This window comes from Pseudorca crassidens, chromosome 14 (assembly GCF_039906515.1).
Source record: "Pseudorca crassidens isolate mPseCra1 chromosome 14, mPseCra1.hap1, whole genome shotgun sequence".
Lineage (NCBI taxonomy): Eukaryota > Metazoa > Chordata > Mammalia > Artiodactyla > Delphinidae > Pseudorca > Pseudorca crassidens.
The window spans coordinates 3,263,195-3,278,466 of record NC_090309.1 but is presented as its reverse complement, the minus strand read 5'-3'; the positions used below and the strand labels follow the sequence as shown (position 1 = coordinate 3,278,466).

Genomic DNA, 15,272 nt, shown 5'->3' with positions numbered 1-15,272 from the left:
CTAACATATGCTTCCATGTAGTCACCTGTACTCAAGGCTACCAAAAGGGCATTTTCATCAATGCTGTGTTTAGTACAACTAAAAATGATGTGTTTGTCAAAACCTAAAGTAGAAACAATCTCTAGCTTCTCAGTGATGTGAGAACCAAGGAGACAAGACACCCGTGTGCTTGAGCAGACTGTACCTGAAGCTCCAGTGCACGGTGTGAGTTTCCCCATGAGACAGAGGGAGATGACACGCCCACAGGAGGGATGGGTGTGGCCTCCAGTCCCCCAGAAAATACTCCTCCACAGCTCCAGAGTTGAAGAAACGGGGAGTGCTTTGCCTGGTAAAAGAAAACGGAGAAAAACTGTCTTCAGATATTTGGTGAGAACTTTTGTGTATAAGAGTGCGCCCTACTTCATGTGCATCAGGAAGAAAAACTAGAACCAGTCGTGGCATCTACATGAAGGCAGGTTTTGACTCAACTGAAGGAGATTTCAGCTACTGCATTGGAAGGCGAGATGCACAGCCCTGAGTGACAGTGAGCTCCATAAGCCGAAGGCGTTCGAGCTTGGGGAACGGGCTTCGTTGGAGGAGGCCCATCTCACCTGGCTTACGGGGCTGTGATGAGGGCCAAGAGATCACAGCTTCAGACCCCCGCTATGCCTTGGTGACTTGGACACCCTGCTCTGGGCTGCCCCTACCTGAAAGTTCACCTTCTAAGCAACAGACTTCAGAGGCTGCAACCAATGAAGGCTCTTCTTGTCTCCCCATTACTGGCCTCTGCCCTCCCACCCTGGGGCTCCCCTGTGACCCTGAAGCCTGAGACCCTCCAGCAAAACTCAGTCTCCAGCCATGCTTGACCCGGAGGTAAGGGGGGAAATAAAGAGGTATTAATATCCCCTGAGGACATTGAACAATCAGAGGTTGAACAATCAGAGCCGTTGAACAATCAGAGGTTGAACAATCAGAGCCGTTGAACAATCAGAGGTTGGAACTGGCAGATACGTTCTCTCCCGTTTCTTCCTCCCCTTCATCCACTGGGTCAGATTCTCCTGAGACCTAACAGTTCATACTTTGGAAGGATGGTCCGGGCATTATCGCCCTGCAGCTGCTGTAACAAATTACCACAAATTTGGGGGCTTAAACAACAGGAATGTATTCTCTCACAGTTCTGGAGGCCAGCACTCAGCCATCAGTGTCGCCCGCCCACACGGAGCTGTCAGCAGGGGCTGTTTCCCCTCCAGAGGCTGGAGGGGAGGGTCCCTTTCTCACCTCCTGCAGCTCCTGGTGATGCCCACATTCCTTGGCTTGTGGCCGCATCACTCCAGCCTCTGCCTCATGGTCACACTGCCTTCTCCTCCTCTGTGTGTCAAATCTGCCTCTGTCTCTGCCTCCTTATCATAAAGACAGTTACAACTGGACGTATGACTTACCCAGATAATCCAAGGTAACTCTCCGTCTCAAGATCCTTAATCACATCCTGTTCCTGGATTGAACTCTCCACTGAAGAGACAGCACATGAGCTTTTCCACAAGCTCTCCTTTCTGGGGAACACAAAATAATACACATAAATCATTAAGAACTTGGCACACAGTAATGGTAGTAACAGTAGGAGTAATACAAGAATAGTTCCCACAGTTTTCAATGAGATTTTACTTGTTTTTCTGGAGCATTGCTAAATCGCTTAAAAAGAGGCTTAGACACTGAGGAAATTGAGGTCATCTATTTCAGTAGAATTTTACACTGTGTTGAGAGATTTATTTCTCTCAATGTTTCTACAAAACATTTCCAGCGTGGGGACAATTTCTCAGCAGAATACCTGCTAAAAGATTAGAATTAGAAAAAGAAGGGTTTTCCCACAGCAAACAGAAGAAAATGCACTTCACGGCAGGAAAGTTAAATAAATTGGTTAATGCTTACAAATTTCTTAGAGAGGAAAAGTGTTATCTGTATCAGGGTTAGGTCCTGCAATGCATATGCCTTCTGTGCTGAAACAAATTGCGGTTCTGAAAACAAGAGCATCCTGGGTCCAGGGAATATCAGAGAAGTAGAACAGCTTCAAGGATGACTTGCAGGGTCAGATACACCCACCTCCAAATTCAGTCAGCAGGGCTGTGACTCACTGATGTGGGAGAAAAAGGAGAAAAAGGCATAATTTTCTACTGTACTTCCCAGAGGTCTTTGCAGTGACAAGCGTACCATGGAAGATTCTGGAAGGTTTTATTTTGTTTTGTTTTGATGAGGCAACTTCATTGGTACCTTTGTTTCAGAGAATCATATGACTCTTAGGTTCAAGGTTACCTGAAGAGCGTTAAGTAGCCAACGACATTGACTATTTGACTATAAGGGAAGTACCGGCAAACGTCCCTGTTAAAAGGACAAGTATCAAAAACAGAACTTTCAAGAACTTCACTTCACCTACCAGGACACAACAAATTCAATATTTTGGTTAAAGCTGCTTCCTCCAGGCACATTTGATAATCATCATTTCAAAAATTACAAGACACATCATTGAAGGAATACAATCTGATTGAAGGCTGTATTGGACAGTATGGTCAACATACTGGCATGTTTCATATGTGTTGCCTAATTGGACAATTCATAGTTGAAAATGTCTCTGATAGGGATTCTCTTGGACTTTAGGTAAACAATTCTAACTTTCAGGGCTTCCCTGGTGGCGCAGTGGTTGAGAGTCCGCCTGCCGATGCAGGGGACGCGGGTTCATGTCCCGGTCCGGGAGGATCCCACATGCCACGGAGCAGCTGGGCCCGTGAGCCATGGCCACTGAGCCTGCGCGTCCGGAGTCTGTGCTCCACAATGGGAGAGGCCACAGCAGTGAGAGGCCCGCGTACCGCACACACACACAAAAATTCTAACTTTCAAATCTTCTAAACCTAGACTCTCTCCATCTTTTGGTTGCTGGTATAATCTGCTATCATCATTTCACCATCTCTCTTTCTCTTTCCTATCTTGTTACACACACACACACACATACACACATATATACACACACATAAATACACATACACACACACATATACAAACACACACACATACGCACACATACATACACACATTCACACACACATACACACACAGATATACACACATATACACACACATAAACACACACATACACTCATATATACACACATACACACACAAATACACACACACACACACACACACACACACACTATCCAAAACAATGTCTCTGGCAACATTTTGTTGAGCGACAGGATTACTCTCCCTTTCCCATCCCATCTACCCTCTTTCTTCGTATCAAAAATAAGGGCCAGCTCCTTGGACAGCTCAGGAGAAACCATGAGGAAATCTATATACTTCTGGACTCCAGCCATAGGGGTCCAAGAACAAAATTATTCTAAGAGTCTTCCAACTGTTCTTTAAGTAGTCATCACTCTCCCTGAAAAATTCAGCTCGTTTTCCAGTTCATAGCAGACTCATAAATATTGTTGAACAGTGAAGGAAGGAAGGAAGGAAGGGAGGGAGGAAGGGAGGGAGGAGAAGGAACTAAAGAACTGAGTATTTCTGAAACCGTGGAAACAAACATGATGTACAGAAGCGTATGGTGCACTGAAAAGCACAGTGATTAGAGCCAGGAGACCCAGCCTCCAGTGCTTCTACTGGCTTATTAAATCTTTGACAGGCTAAGTCTCATTTTCTCACATGCCAAAGAGAAGTAACACTTATCCAATGTTTTATGGATAATATCTATGCCACAAATACAGCACCTCATGGCTTAGAAAACACTTGGACTCTCTCTACTTGACCCTCCCAACCAACTGGTGCAGAGGGGTCCCATCTTTTGGCCTGGCAGCAGGAGTCCACATATTGACCATAGATGCTTTTCTTGTTAAAGGTGACCGTAGGTCTTTAAGTCATTAATAAAGGTGCACTCCAAGCCATCAACACCTTCTCCTCCAGGAAGCAGACAAAGGAAGAGCCCAGCCGTGATCCATGACCTACCACCGAGACAATCATGGCAGAACCTTTTCTCAAACCATGACTTCTTGGGCCAAATCCTTCTCACTTCCTGCTACCTATACACCTATACTGATCACCCATGACAAAAGCACATCACCAAAGGCCCTCAGCATCTCATCAAAAGAGGGCCACGATTAAAATTCCTATAAACACATTTCTCAGCACGGAGTAGATATCTAGCAGATACTCAGTGAATTGGATAGACTATATCAAGAGTCAGCAAACTTTTTCTGCAAAGAACCATACAGTAAACTTTTTAGGTTTTGTAGACCATATGGACTTTGTCACCACTGCTCCACATCTCGGTCCAAAAGCAGCCGTAGACAGCGCGTACAGAAATGGGTGTGGCTATCGCCCCGTAAATCTTAACTTACAAAGAGAGGCAACAGGTCAGATGCAGCCCGTGGGCCTTTGACAAACCCCAGGACTTACATCAACTTTGAGAAAAGCCTTGATGTCAAAAACATTGTTTTAACACTTCCTTTTAGAGGCCGGGTCCTGCCAACGCTTAATGTCATATCCAGGCATTTTTGTCCCTCTTTTCCACTGTCCTATGATAAACACCCGCTGGCCGAGGAGACATGGGGCTTCTACCCTTCCAATGCAGTTATTCTGGAAGACAAAGCAGGGGCAGAAATTAAAACCAGACCCCAGGTCTTTGTGCCGTACCCAGCAATATCAAGTACCGCTCTTCAAATTGTACCGGGTTGGCTGTATACCTAATAAAGAAAATAGAACTATTCTTTCGCTTAATCGTCTTTTAGTAAGGGGATGGGGGGCCAGGTTTACTAAAGGCCCTTATAAAATGCCGGCTGAAAGGGAAAAATGCTCCTTGTCACCACAGAAGCTTTTTCATGTGAAGCTACACGATCACTTTTCATTCTGTCTCTCAAGCACCCCATGGCACCCATCCATGTATTAGGCTAATAACTGCATGAATCTAGTTAAAAGGAACCAAGCAATTATTTTAATTAGAAGAGAACAAAAATAACACTCCTGGATTCTGTTTTAAGGGACAAGAAGGAAGTAGTCAGGGTTCAAAAAGATCCCACAAATATTTTTGTGAAAGGAAAAATAATTAAGGCCAAATTTAGAATGTACTTGCAATAAATGGGCCAAATAAAATGAATGGTACCACTGTGCAGCTAAAACCCATTCATATAGAAGAGCCCCAGAAAGTCCATTTTTATGTGATACCGTTTGGAGAGTACAGCCAAGTTTACAAAGTGAAAGTAAATGTCTAATAGGGACTTTAATGATCCTTGTGACTCTCTCACACAATTTCTTATAGAGTTTCTGTGTAAACTCTTTTATTAATAAGAGAAAAGGGGAAGGATCTCAGTCAGTTGCCTTTTAAGTAGGATTTTTTTTCCAGTTAAATTCTTAGAGTAAATGGTTCATATTTGTCACTCCGGAAAAATCTATCTTTATGGAAAATCCTTGCTGCTAATCCATTCTACAGAAAGCGAATGCCACGCAAGAGAGTTTTAACCATTTGAACTGAACTCAGTCATACAGGAGGAGATGGTATCTGTGGACTTTCCATAGCCTTGGCCTTCCTACCTCCCTACCTCCTGGTATTTGGGCCATTTTAGTCCATCTCCGGCTTCCAAAAAGAGATGAAATGAAATGTAAGCTAGTCAACCAGTCAGTGTTGTCTCTTCTGTTTGAATCTACAAATGTTTACTGAGCACCTGTTGGCTACCAGGCTGAGACCTGGACCCTGCCTGCAAAGAGTTCACCATCTAACCACAGAAATTAGAAGCTGATCGTGCAGCCCCAGCTGCGAGGAGTCAAGGGTTCTGGCCTGAGCTGATTATCAAAGAATGGATTATCCAGGAGAAAGCCCTGGACAGCCTATGCCTGGGAGGAAGAGCAGCACACACAAAAGTTGGTGCACAAAACCCCACTGTGCACACCAGGACCCGCAGGCACCTGGAGATGCTGGAGGGGGAGGCAGGTTGAGGAGGAAGGAAGAGCCCAGCCAGTGGGGGCACTGTGTATGTGTTCATGAGCCTGCACTTCACCTGGTAAAGCCATCAAGGAGTTGTCAGCAAGGGCTAAGGTGGCCAGCTGTCCATTTTGGAGCGAGCACTTGGATGGCTGAGAAGAGGATGAAATGAAGACTAGGTGTTCTGGAAATGCCACAGTCTGGAGGACCACAGCAAGAAGGTATGGAAAGATGGGTGAGCTATGAGATATACAGTATTGAAGGAGATTTAATAAAAAAAAAAAAAAAACTCAGTGGAACAGTGACTGAAGGGTCAAAAGGAGGAGATGAAATTGGCTTTGAATATTGTCACTGGGATCAGGTGTTTTATCTGAATGCTTATCATATGTCCAGAAAGTTCTCATCTTATAGGTTCTCCTTTAAACCCAGGATGGACCTTGATCGTGGGTCTTGGGATTGAGACACAGTGACACAGTTCAGCCTTGGGCACACAAGCTTACTGCTGAGAGACACATGAAAACTCCTAGATCATCTAACTTCTATTTACCTTCCCAGGCAAAACTCACACAAAACCAGTTTCCTGACGAAAGTCTAATTTAAAATATACAGAAGCCTGGAATGAAAGATAATTATGATGAATAAACACTTAACCGTGATGGTTGATTTTACATGTCAGCTCGACTGGGCTAAGGAATGCCCAGGTGGCTGGTGAAACATTATTTCTGGAGGATATCAGCATTTAGATGGGTGGATGAAGTAAAGAAGATCACCCTCACCACTGCGGTGGGCACCATCCAATCCACTGAAGGCCTGGATAGAACAGAAAGGCAGAGGAAGGGTGAATTTTCTCTCTGCTTGAGCTGGGATGCCCATCTTCTCCTGCCTTAGACATAGGAGGTCCCAGTTCTCAGGCCTTCAGAATCCAGCCAGGTGTATAGCACAGGTGTATTCCATTATCTTGTAATAACTTTTAATGGAATATAATCTGTAAAAGTACTGAATCACTATACTATACACCTGAAACTAATATAATATCATCAATCAACTCTGCTTCAATTAGAAAAGAATCCAACCAGGACTTACACCATTGCTCACCCTTCAGCCCCCAACCCCACAATTCTCAGGTCTTCAGACTTGGACTGGGTTACACCACCAGCCTTCCTGGTCCCCAGTTTGCAGACAGCAGATCAAGCGACTTCCTGGTCTCTATAATTGTGCTAGCCAGTTCATAGAGTAGATCATATATATGTCTATGTATATCCTGTTGGTTCTGTTTCTCTGGAGAACCCTGACTAATATACTTAGGACAAACTATGTATATTTTTAATCACTATATTAGATCAGACTCATTATGTTTTATTTTTTTTAAGAATGTAAAGAAGACACTTCTCAACTCCTTTTATGGGCCAGCTAAACCTTGATAACACACCTGGCAAGGACATTACACTAAAGGAAAATTACAGGTAAATTTCATCCATACATATTGTAAAAATTATCAAAACATGCAATAATACATGAAATAAATAATACATCGTAAACAAATTCAGTTTAGTCCAGAAATGCAAGGTTGGTTTGACATTCACAAACCTACTGGATAATTCACCACCTTAACAAAATAAAGGGGAAAAAGTCATATGATCAGTCTATAAATGAGTACTTAATTTATGACAAAAGTGTTACTTCAGAGCACTGGGGAAAGGAAATCTTTTTTATTAATGGTGAAAGGTAAGTAGATATGATGGAGGAAAAACAAACTTGATCCCAGCCTCACACCATATACAAAAGTCAACACCATGTGGATTACAGATGTAAATGTGAAAGGGGAAACAATAAAGCTTCCAGAAGATAATATAAAAGAATACTTTCATGGCATCGGGGTAAGCAAAGCTCTAAGTAGGACATAGGAAGCACTAACTATAAAGGAAAGTATTGGTAAATTAGACTACACTAAAATTAAAATCTTCCTCTCATCCAAAGACACCATGAAGTGAAGAGTCAAGCTCGTGGTGGTGTGTGATATTCGCAATATATATAACCAAGAAAGGATCATATCCAGAATATATATCTCCTACAAATCAGTAAAAGAGGTGAACAATACAATAGGAAAACTAGCAGGATGCTTGACAACCCGTTCACAAAATACCCAAACAGCCGATGTACATGAAAAGATGCTCAACTCATCAATAATCCAGGAAACCAAATTAAAACCACAATGAGATTCAATTACACACCACCAGAACGACGAAAATCAAAACGACTAAGAGAACCGGACGTTAACGAGAAGGTAGAGCAGCCTAAGTCTCTCCCGCTGCTGGTGGGAGTGGAAACTGCCACAACCTCTCTGGAAAACTGACATCATTAAAGCCAGTCACAGCTGTGCCCTACAACATAGTAAGTCCCCCTTTGGTCTACACACCCAACAGAAATACACTCTCACACACACACACACACACACTCACACACACACACCAAAGACGTGCACAAGAAAGCTTACAGCCACCCTCTCTGAAATAGCCTAAAACTGAAACAACTCAAACATTCATCAGGAGTAGAATGGGTAACTGATCCAACGGAAGGAAATACAACAGGGAAGAAATACGATAATTACACCCAACAACATAGACACAGCTCACAAACATAGTGTTGAAGGAATGAAGCCAGACACAAAAGAACAGCTACCATATGATTCCATTTATATGATGTCCCCTCTACAGAAGAAAAAAATCTATGAGGAGCAAGGAGGGGTCCCATCACAGGAGCAATCAGGGATAGCTGTGTTGTCTTTCTTATCCCGAGGGTGGTTACAGGGGTTCGTTCCCTCCAGGATAACACATTGAGTCCCGTGCTTCTGCTCTTTGCAAGCTTCCATATGTGGAACCCTAAAAAAGCTTCAAAAAAGTTCCAGGGCTTCCCTGGTGGCGCAGTGGTTGGGAGTCCGCCCACCGATGCAGAGGACACAGGTTCGTGCCCCAGTCCGGGAGGATCCCACATGCCGCGGAGCGGCTGGGCCCGTGAGCCATGACCGCTGAGCCTGCGCGTCCGGAGCCTGTGCTCCGCAACGGGAGAGGCCACGGCAGTGAGAGGCCCGCGTACCGCAAAATAAATAAATAAATAAAAGTTTCAAATGTTTATTTCTTAGGTGAAGCAAATGGAGGGACTAACACAGAAAATAGTATAGAATCTCTTTATTAAAATCAATCAGTGGTTTGCTCTTGCCTGGGTTCAGTTTGCTCTCTTGACGTCAGCTACTGAGCAGAAAATGGGAAGAACCACACATCTGATTAGAGGTCAGCTGGGCTGGGAAGAAGAGAATGTCTTTTCTTGAGGAAAAATGAATAAAACTGGGACCCTCTGCAGTTTAGCGAAGAGGTAAGGAATGTATGAGGAAGAAAAATTAAAGACCCAATGTATAAAATAATGGCAATAATGAAGGACCTTGGAGAGACTCCTATATTTCCAGCCTTCTTATGTAAAGCAGGATTAAAAGGTAACAAATTTAGGCTGGCTGCAAGGAAATACTTTCTTATGAAATGTATAATTAACCTCTAGCCCATGGTTTAGTAAAATCCAGCTCCTCCCTGAAAAAAAAAAAAAAGATGAGCTATTTATAGCAGCTGAAACAGCATCAGCAGTTACACCGACTAATATTATATTACAAAGACTCCCCTGCTTCCAGGCAAAAACCGATAGCCAGCTGGGGTCAGGAAGGAAATTTTCCCTTTGGTGTAGTATTTCACAGCTCTGTTATCTAATAGTGAACCAACCAGGCGCTGCCTGGTGTTTGCACCTCCATTCCCGGCACCTGGCTCTGGGATCCAGGCTGCTGCACTGAAACAGGCCATTGTTTTTCCTCCTGGATGGAACACCTGTAGGCCTATATTTAGGCAACACCTTGTATTTCCAAAAGGTAAACACAAGGAATATAAGCAAAATTGTTCCTAACACTACTGTTTTTACATCGACAATCTATAAATATATGGAAGAACTCTGTATACGTGTGAAATAAACAGAGCAGATACGCCTACGTGGACGTAACTCAAAAGACGGCTCTGTAAATTAGCAAGCTTGGATCTCAATTGTTGTATTTTGCCGCATGAAAAACACAGATATTATTCATCAAAGTGATTGTCCTGCGCACTTGTATACCTTATATAATTTATTTTTTCAGGGCTTTTTACTTCAAAGAAATCACTAGCTAATGACATTTCAGACTTTAGAAATTTTTCTGATAGCACACTGCTATTCCCTCAGGGACAGGATTGTGAATAAGTGGATTTTTTTAAAGATCATTAACAGATATTACAAACCAATTCAACCGAGCATTTTCTTTGCAAATTACCTTTAACTTTTAAAGCCATTGGAAAAGGAAAAAGAAAAGAAAAAAAAAAAAAGACAGTGAGTGATTTAATTTACTTAACCTGTCTACAAATTGCAGCTTTGCACTCCATCGGCGACTGCATTTTCAACTAAAAAACAACTCTAACTGTCTCTAATAGAGATATTTTTCTAAATGATCACACTTGATGAGTGATATTTCAAAAGATAGTGATGCTTAGTTTTTTTTATCATTGAGCAAGTTGTCCTGGAATTGAGAATGCTTATTTTATTGATATGTTTAAAGCAAAACGAGCCCTGCACTGTCTGTATCTGTTGCTTAATTAAAACTCTCAGGTAACCAGCAGGTTTATCATTTCCTGAGCAAATGGATGGCGGAGCTCTGGTGGTAGACTGTGAGGTTTTGGAGGCAGGGAGGGGCTCTTTTATTTAATGATCAAACCATAGTTTCCTAGCTAAAGAGCTAATATTTGGGTGGAGAAGCCCCTTTATTCCCCATGTACATCAGGCCTGATTCCTATTTGCATCAGCACCCCGTTGTGTATGTTTTCCATTCAAAGAGCTCCCATGGACTTCAAAGGGAGTTGCCTGCGAGGCCTGAACGGGCCCTGAACTGGGCGAAACCATGCCAAGACCAGCTTGCGCTGGAGCCCCCAAATCATGTCACAAAATTAAAGGGTGTCCCCTACCTACGCCGTCCCACAGAGCATGTGGGAAATGTCCCCAGGCTTGCCAAGCGCTACACTGGCTTCTCAGGCTACTCTTTATAAATATTTGATGAGTGGCACTCCATTTGTAAGGAACTATGTTAATAAGAATATTCTTTGAAATCGGAGTCCAACGTAGGCTTTAAAAGGGGTCATTGTTTGAGGGACTACACGTTTCCCTTTTTTCCCTTTTAAAGTGCAAAGTCAACTTACCACAAACCAAACAAAGACACCTATGTCCTTTCGGATGTCCCGCCAGCCAAAAAATGGGTAGGATTCTATCCTGAAGGATGTTCTGTTTTTGGAAGGACTCATGACATTATTGAGGGCAAAGGAACATAAGAGTTAATGTCTCTTAAGCATGTCTTGTGTGACAGATATTTTCATTCTCTTCTTTTCATCCTCACCGAAATATTATGCGGTAGACTATACTACCCCCATTCTAAAGATGGAAAAATGGGCCTCACAGAGATCGTACAAGTTGTTACTCCAGAGCCGCACGACAGGAAGCGCAGAGCTGGTCTGGAACCTACATCTACCCAACACCACAGCCCTTGTTTGTTTTTCTACCTCACACTAACTCCCAGGTGTCGGCCAATTTCAAATGTCAAGTTCACATCTTCCAGCAGCTGCCATTCTTCTCAAGAGCTGGAACTCGAAGATGAGGGGTTCCTTCAATTCAAGCTCAGGCAGGGAATACTGTATCCCACCCGCTGACAATTAAATTGCAAAAGAAATGTTTTGCCCCAAAGAGTTCCCGGTGGGATCCTGCCAGGAAAGGCGAAACCCAAGGTGGCTGCAGATCTACAGTAGCTGGGCTGAGTACCACGTGTTTGTCCCAAAGCCTTGACACACCTCAGTGGACCTCAGATAATAGGGGTGATGTTAGTGATCACAGCAGACTCCCTTGGAGACAAGTTCAAGGAAGACGAGGAGGACCGGCAAGGGCTCCAGGAGGACAGGGGACTCAGATGCCAACGTGTAGAGGGGGCACGTCCAAAATCATCACAGCCCATATTTTTAGGTGTTGGGATGGGAGGAGAAAGGTGGAATTCCACTGATCTCCTTGGGCGCCTCGCCAACCTCAAGATGTGGGAGCCCTGATCAGGTCTCAGAGGTGGACACTCGGTGGTCAGAAAGGGAGGTTAGGGGGCCGAGTCTCTAGTCTACCTGATGAGCAGACACGGGCCCCCAGTGCCCCACGGAGTAACGAGAACCCCCATGACCATCCTTTATCCTTCCTGTTTCCACAAACTCCTACAGCAAGAGTCCCAGAGGCCACAGAAAGGAGCCCAAGCAACTCCATGAGGCCGTGGTGGCCACCATTTGCCCTGGGCTCACGGAAAGTTCACCAGAGCAGAGACACGCGTTCCCGGGACCTCACACAAGGATGTGGCCTTGCCAAACCTCTCTTCACGTCTCTGAGCTGCCTTCTCACCTGTACAATGGGTGACGGTTTCTGAAAGCACTCCACACGATCCAGGCTGTGGAGACCTGCCTCATCAACCTTTCTTCTCATTTCAGGCACGTTTCTCAGCATCAGACGTTTTATTCTCATCCCTGTAAGCTTGGCCTTTTAACAAAAATAAATCGAAATGGGAGTGATTTTTCATGTAATAGAAGCCAAAACCAAAGCTTAAAAATAGAATAAAATAAAACAGGATGTTTTCCAAGCACAGAACATCAATTTGTTTATTTATTTTGAGCTCACTCAACAAATCTTTACACACGCTGAGTTGAGGCTTCAGCAAGGCGTTATGATGTTGGATTTCTAAGCACTCTTTACCTTGCCTTTGCACTTAGGGTAAAATCAAACTTCTAAACATGAAGCACGAATGAAGCCAGGTGTGATCTGATGCCTGCTGGCCTCTCAGACCTCATCCTGACCAGCTCACTGCTCTGCTGTCACTCTATGGAACGGCTGAGACGCCTCCTCCCTCCTGGGTCTGCCTTTCTTCACCTGCTGGCCTGTCTCCTCATTCTTAATTTGGTTTAAATGTGCTCTCCCCAGAAAGACCTTGCACTGCCTCCAAATCCAAAATGGCCCAGCCCTGATCCTTGCCCGTTTCCATTTCCTTTGGGGCATCATTGCCATGGACCACACTCTCCCTGTTTGCTTGGTCCCTCGTGTACCGTCCACGTCCCCAACCCAGCTGAGACTCCGGAAAGCCAGAGACTATCACAGTCTGTCCCCCGCTTTGTCCCCAGGCCCTAGCACGGTCCCTGTCCTAGGAAACAGTGTTGCCTCAGAGAAGCTTTACCTGGTGTAAAATAACATAAAACCTCAGTCAGATACTTTGTATCATCAGCTGCAGTGGCAACGCTGGACTGAAGAAGAAAAGCTCTCATTTCTCCTCCTGCACAAACTCGAGTTCTTCCCACTGCCCTTAAGCCCTGCCTTCTCCCTGCCAGCCCGTGACGCACACTGGATCTGGAAGGACGGCCTGTGTTTACTTCCAGCCAGGGAAATGTCTTACCTGTTCACAGGGTCCTGCTCGCCAAGGAGGCACGGCTTCCCCGTCATCTGAGTGCGAGATGGCCGTGAGCTCGGCGTCCTGCAGGGTCCAGGTATGACTCTCAAGGGCTCCCTGGGGCTGCTCTGTCCAAGTCAGCACGGACACCCATGACAGCCCAGAACTCAGCTCCTGTCGCCTCATGAATTGCCGACCCTGCTGCAGGGTGGAGTGTCTTAATTGTTTTTTTCTTTATCTGATCATTTTCAAATTAGAGAAGTACCCTATACTAGTTGTAACAACTGAAACAACATTTTGAGCTGCCAGCCCCTGTATTGCCACTGACCTTGTCTATTTCCGGTGGCCTTCTCTCAGTAACAAAGGGTCAAGGCCCCTTTCCCTTTCTCACAGGTGCCTCTCCCCATACGTCAGCAGGCAGAGCTGCCCAAGCCTTCCATGGGTACCACTGACTCAGCCTGTTTGTCTCCAGATGGCCATTCCTTCTGACCCTCACCCTACAGGTCATAAACGTGGTCAACACATTTGTGTATTGCTGTGTCGGTTTCAAACATATTCAAATAGGTTATTTCAACTAATTCTTACAATAGTCCATGAAGTAGAGAGGGGTACGTATATTGGCCCCCCAAATATGTGGGTTTTCAAAAACATTAACAGGCAATTTGCAAAGAAGATGTTAAAATGGCCACATGAAAAAGTATTCAGTTTCACTATGGGAGTTGGGATTGACATGTACACACTGCTCTATTTAAAATACATAACCAACAATGACCTACTGGAAAAATTCGAGACTTCCCTGGTGGCACAGTGGTTAAGAATCCGCCTTCCAATGCAGGGGACACAGGTTTGATCCCTGGTCCTGGAAGATCCCACATGCCGCGGAGTAACTAAGCCTGTGCACCACAACTACTGAGCCTGCGCTCTAGAGCCCACGAGCCACAACTACTGAGCCAGTGCACCACAACTACTGAAGCCCGCATGCTCTAGGGCCCGTGTGCTACAACTACTGAAGCCCACGCACCTAAAGCCTGTGCTCCACAGCAAGAGAAGCCACCACAATGAGAAGCCCGTGCACCGCAACAAAGAGTAGCCCCCGCTCGCCGCAACTAGAGAAAGCCGACGTGTAGCAATGAAGACCGATGCAGCCAAAAAAATTTTTTTAATTGTTAATTAATTTTTAAAATATAAAAGAGTGCAATAGAGTAAAAAAAACATAAATTTTAAAGAAAGAAATGCAAAGTGGAAGAACTTGGATATACTTTTTACCTACGGATTAGCAAATAGAAGAATGACAACACACCGTTCAACCAAGGAGGAGTGTGGCCGGACACTAACCGATCGCAGGTAGGAGTACGTATTGGTGGCACTGCTCTAACCGATAACTTGCCAACATATAGTGAATTAGAAAACCATGGAACCATACAATTCCTCTTGTAGGAATTTATCCCAAGGAAATAAAGCTACGTAGAAAGTTTAAGCTCCAGGGATGTTTTAATAGGCGGCTAAGTTGAAGTCAAGTCATAGAATAAAATGGTCTGAAAAAATTAAAATAATAACACAGAAGAATATTTAATATCTTGCAAAGATTCTGGATATAAGTTTAAAAAAATTACACAATAATACACATTGTCTGAATCCCATACATATAATAGATATGCATATAGATAGAAATATAACACACCCCAAAATGTCAAGAAAGGCTATCTCCAAGTGATGGCATTACGGGTGATGAATCTTATTTTCTTAAGTTCTGCTCATCTCTAGTTTCTGAATTATTTTTAATAAACACATAGAATTTTGTAAAGAGAAAAGCAAGAA

General features: G+C 44.1%; 1 long non-coding RNA gene across 10 annotated transcripts in view; it reads right to left on the bottom strand.

Moving 5' to 3' along the window:
- LOC137205843 (uncharacterized) overlaps nt 1-15,272 on the bottom strand; it is a 66,542-nt gene that overhangs the window by 21,049 nt on the left and 30,221 nt on the right. For 4 of the 10 annotated variants that reach the window (XR_010934318.1, XR_010934317.1, XR_010934310.1 and 1 more), the window contains exons 4-8: nt 13,461-15,221; nt 12,422-12,556; nt 1,906-2,107; nt 1,419-1,529; nt 185-325 (exon numbers count right to left, since the gene is read on the bottom strand). This is a non-coding gene — a long non-coding RNA (uncharacterized lncRNA). Of the gene's footprint in view, nt 1-184; nt 326-1,418; nt 1,530-1,905; nt 2,108-4,422; nt 4,603-12,421; nt 12,557-13,460; nt 15,222-15,272 lie in introns of all 10 variants that reach the window. The other 6 variants (XR_010934312.1, XR_010934314.1, XR_010934311.1 and 3 more) reach the window with 6 other exon arrangements.